The following is a 5662-nucleotide window of genomic DNA, read 5'->3' on the forward strand; positions in this document are numbered from 1 at the left end:
ATATATATATGTACATCTGGCAAAGATGTTAGATGCTACTGCATGTACAGAACCCAGAAAAATTATCCTGCAGGCTCATAGTGCCTGAGATGATTTCCAGAAATCAAATAAATGTTTAAGACGGTTGAAAATAGCATTTTGTGATCATTGCTAAAATATATATAACAGTAGTCAGAAAAGAATGCAAAAAAGTTGTTTACACTGTACTATCATAGTATTCTGCATCCTAATTCTTATTAGCCATATTTGTACACGTTAACTGGTGATAGTTTTTGCTGTTGTTATTTTGTGGTTTTAAAACAAAATGCTCCCTGTGATAAAATATTTCCGTTTCTTTCTGATTTGAGAACAAAGAGCAGTAATCATTTATAGTAAATATGAGTCAAATTCTTTCGTTACAATGAGCACAATTTTCAAAATCTTTTATCCATTTGCATTTCCAGAACCCTTACACTGACAGGGGGACACCTTGTGGGGCTTCAGTATGCTAATTACCTGTAATTGGCTGCACCTGCGAGGATGTGGAGGTTAAGTCTGGATGGACTCATGGCTCTTTCTGTTGCAGCTTTTTTTATGTCGCTCATTAAAGGTGTGATTTTTTCCTGGTCTATGTTTTGGCCACAATCAGTTAATGATTCAACTGCTCAACAGTTAATGACACATCTCAGCGTATTGCACATTTGATGTTTCTCACTGCACTTACAGAGTTTCAGATCATTAAAACTGATAACATGATCCCATTTCTTGCTAATCAGTCAATTTTTAAAGGTGTTTGTTAATAAGAATGGCAAATATATACATACATTTGCCTATTTTTTTGCCTTACTGCCTCACATATGACAGCAATCTACAGTTTTTAGCATGTCAGTGTATTGGAGCTATAGTATTTTATGCCCTTGTTTTTGTCAGCATTAAGCATTTATGTCAAGAGTGTACCTGTTGCAAACATGTCAAGTTGTACGGATTGTCCATAATTTACAAGGATTTTCTAACATTTTGCAGGTATACAGACATATAGAGCAATCACGTGGATTTTCTAAAGTTTTACAATTTTTTAAAAAACCTCAGTTTCAAATTACTCTAACATGTCAGAGCCTGTAGGACTTAAAAAAACAAACAATAAATAACATCAAAAAACAATCTTCCACCAGTAAGTTGTCCACTTCTTCCGTTCTCCTGCTTTGCAGCAGGTGCCACCATCTTTGCTAACCTCTTCAGAACATGCATCCTAATGCTGAGGACATTTATTTTATGCTGGTTGTCTTTATTCAGAAGGATTTTTTTAAGTTTATGTTTTATTTTAAGTAAATAAAAAACAACTGTTGGTTTTGCAAAAACAGTTTTACATTTATATGGTTTTACTAACCCTAAATAGCTAGGGGGGAATTAAAAAGAGCGCAAAGAAAAAGATAAGTGGAGGGGCCACCAAATTTTGGGGGATGGGGTGGGTATAGCCCCTCCCAACCACCCTCACTTTTTGCACCCCTGGTGATTGACAGGTGCCGTTCCACAGAGGAATGACAAGCTGGAGTCACAGGACCGTGCATCTCTCTGTGGGATCTGAGAGACAAACAGGGAGTTACTTTTAATTTGGTCCATAAGTTCACTCCGCGGCCGGCTGCTCTCTGAGCAAATCAGCTGACTGGAACTCTGCAAAGGCTGCACACCCATGCACCACTCAACCGGATTGTTCATCACGCCTTTGCTGTCCTATTTACAACATTTCATAAGTTCTAAAGTGTACTGCCATGTGTCCTTTTGGAGAAATCTACAACAATGTAAGCGCTAAGTATAAACAGCACCACCGCTGGCTAGGGTGCATGCACGCCATGCGCAAGTAAGCTGACTATAACCCAGCCTCCATAGATGCATCGTGGCACCGCAAAACAAGCGCACCCTGGGGCCGAGCACGGCAGATCGGGCCGAACCACCCATAGTCCATAGCCCCACAAACCCATCGGCCCACCGGGAAAACTCCTGTCAGACTTGTATGCCAGTCCACCCCTGTCATCCACACAGCAATCAAATCATTGGGCCTCATGCAAGAACCGTTCGTACGCACAGATTTGTTCTTAAGTTGTGCATACGAGTGATTTAGGAGAATTTGTGGCATTCACCAATGTTTTCGTATTCTAAGATTTTTTTCAGATACGAACAAAATTCACGAGTGGTCCAGACCTGTCGTATATTTTACGAGCAGTCAGTCTGCTGTTATCCAGACGGGTTTTCTTCACTAATAACTTTATATTTTGTTAGTTTGTAGATATTTTGAGTTGAAAATAAATTACACTCCATAATTATGTTGACAATAGGCTATTCTGCTTGAATTAGAGTTATAATTTTAAATGTAATAATTTAGACTAACAATATAAATTGTCCGTCCGGCCGGCTTATCCGGGATCGGGTCGCGGGGCAGCAGCAGAGAGACCCAGACCTCCCTCTCCCCAGCGACACCTTCCAGCTCATCCTGGGGGACTCTGAGACGTTCCCAGACCAGAGGGGATACACAATCTCTCCAGCAAGTCCTGGATTTTCTCCTAAGTGCCAGACATATTTTGAAAACATTTTAAAATGCTATTTTAAAATATTTCAGAACCACAACTGAGACCACTTGCGACCGAGCGCGGGGCGTGGGGGGGTTATGGTGCGCGACGGTGTGGCTTCTGAATAAATGAAAATGATTTAACACAGTTGTTTATACTTTTAGCAGCTCTTTTTATTCCACAGCTGACCTGCTAAAAATGACAGATTTTCTTTTCTGGATCTCTGACAGACGGACTTCAGTCTCTGAACTCGTAAAGTTTTTCTTTTTAGTTTTCGCTGTCATTTTTCTTGAATGGACACTTCCTGATATCTGAGGCAGGAAACATAGCCTTATATGGTGTTTTTGGGGTGGTAATTATGCTAATCTCCTCTCGCGTGCACGAGCAGCTGGATAGAACAGGTGTATTTACGCAGCTCATTTACACACTTTTCCTGAAGATAGAAGAGTTTGTTGAATCTGACGTGACATGTTCGTACGAACCCTTCGTATGAACAAAAGTAAGAGAAATTTAGGATAAGAATACGAACATGTTCTTGCATGAGGCCCATTAACTCTAAACTTTATAGAGTTTATAGTCTGGGGAAGAAGGTTTGGGGTCCTCTGGTGGGGCTAAGGGTCCGGTCGTTTTCCTGTTGCAGTTTGAGGGAAATCCATTTGCTGTGGTTCTGGTTCTGCAGAAGTCTCCTGAGTCATCTGTACTCCTCGTTCCTTCTTAGTGTAAACGACTCCTGTTTCACCTCCAGATTGACTTATCAGCTTACGTGCCTCCTCTTGTCGTTTGTCTTCAACAGGAACTTGTTTCATCTGGTTCAGGAAATAGGTACGGTATACTTGAGGCCAGCAATTCAGCTCCAAACTGATTCAAAGTCAGTCAGTCTGCCTCAAACAGGTGTTTTTCCTCCCAGAAAATACTGAAATTGTCGAAAAAGTTCATAGAGCCCTTTTCACAGGCTTTCTTGAGACACTTATTAAGAGCCAACAGTCTACACCTCAAACTGTGGGGACGGGCCTGCTAATGAATTCCTCCATCTCTCGATCTTGAACCTTGTTCAGTAAGTGAATAAAATCCTTTTCCAAGATCTCTGATTGTCGCCTCATGACGTGAGCAGCTCCTGCATGGATGACAAGCTTTTTCAGAGTGGTATACTCAGCTGTGATCTTCATCATCTTTGCTGTGAGATCAGACACCATATTATCAGCAAAGCTACACTTACTTGATACTTTCTTGTTCCTTAAATGCTTAATCTCACCCACAGCTCTCTTGGCTATCAGCTTTTCTTCATTTGTGGCAGTCTCTTTCCAAACTTGTTGTGGTTTAGAGCAGAATCTGGTGGCAGACATCTTGCAGGGGTCAGAAAATGAACCTTGTTCTGACTCACAAATTGTTTTCAGTGAATCTGTTTTGCAGAAACATTCCTGTGTTTCCCACTGGCTCGTTATCTCTAGTTGCTTTAATGACAGTCTGCTGTTGTCTTCTCCTTGGCGTGGGGAGAAAATTCTCTGTAGAACCAGCCATTCTATTTCATCTAAATGCTGAATTCTCTCTGAGAGGTTCTTTGGTTTTGCACCGAGTTCCAGGAAGGCCTGCTCCTCGAGTCACTTCCAATCTCTCCCATTTCCGGATACCTCCACACAGTCTTCTCACTGTTTGCATGTGTCAGCTCATTCAAAGCATTCAATCCCTCAATCATCATCAAGATGATGAATCTTAATTTATAACACTGCTATTTTCTAGAAAAGCTGCTGTAATCCTCGTTTGGAGAAGGAGGGAGGCATCTTGTAAGCTTGGCTGTCCTCAGGTCTCAGCAGTCGACATCTTAGAGTGCTTTCATCTAGCTGCTGCTTCTTTTGACCACACTCAAAAACAGAAATCAATTTTTTCTTCTTCCTCCAGATAATCCAATCAGGCTGATGGTCACCATCACCAGCATTTGTGTTGCTGGAATAACTAATTGCAGATATTAGGAAACCAACTAATGTAAGACAGGCCAAACAGTTTTCCAAATGTTCAGTTCATGTTAGACAAAAAGCTGAACAACATTATCCATGCAGAGTGGACTGTGTATAATGAGTGTGTGTGCTGTTCTTCCAGACTGTGGCTCTTGGAGATGATGCTATGGGTAGATGCTTTGCTGATTAAATCTTTATTTGAGTTGGAAGTAAGGCTGGATGATAAATCAGTAAGGATATATATTGTGATAGACACTATTGATAGCAATATTGATAGAAAATATATGTGATAGAATATCGATGACTTCACTGAACTCAAATCCAAAACTGCACTGGGGAATGTAGGGAGAGGAAAGGTTTTAGCCATACAACCTCTCATTCCCAGCTAAATAAATTTGGTGGCATCAGTTAGCTCTAACTCCTTGGTTAGCAACACCCTGTTGAGTAACAGCAGTTTCATGTTTCGTCTCAGAATGGTTTAAAAATAAAAATAACGACGTGGAGTGAAAGGAGAAAACTGGTGCAACAGCTCGAGAGGAAATTGTGGATAAAAGAAGAAATGTCACCAGTTTGGCAGTATTAAACAGCCTTTTTTCTTCTGGTCCTTATTTCAACAAAAACAAAAACAAAAGAAAAACAAAGAATCAATAATTATCTGTGTTGACTGATATAAGATGTTTATATCGTGATACATTTTCCAACCAAAACGCCCATCCCTAATTGAGAGAATGATGTTTTTTTTTACTTTAATGCCGTAATTTTTTCAAATACAAGGAAAAAAATAACTTTTTTCTTGGTCAAAGCAATTGTAAAAATATTGCAACAAATGCAGAACAATGCAATCATTGTCAAAATGTATGAAACTGTTATAACGTAAAAATAAAAATATTGCAGAAGACTAGTTTTTGTGAAAACAACAACAAAACAAACAAAAACCAATACTTTTCAGACTGCAAAACGTCTGAACAGGGGAGAATAAAATGAAAAAAACAAAGCTTTACGAAGTTTACATTCTGATCTAATGGCTCAGCAAATGGAGATTAGGAGAAGAGCAAATTGCAGGTGGAAAACATTGAAGACAAGAGCTGAAGCAAAAAAAAAAAACACCTCTCAAGGTTGGGCAGAGTGCCAAAGGTGAAAGTTTGATCCCAGGGTTTAGTGTGATGG

Source organism: Austrofundulus limnaeus, unplaced genomic scaffold (assembly GCF_001266775.1).
Source record: "Austrofundulus limnaeus strain Quisiro unplaced genomic scaffold, Austrofundulus_limnaeus-1.0 Scaffold70, whole genome shotgun sequence".
NCBI classification, from domain to species: Eukaryota; Metazoa; Chordata; class Actinopteri; order Cyprinodontiformes; family Rivulidae; genus Austrofundulus; species Austrofundulus limnaeus.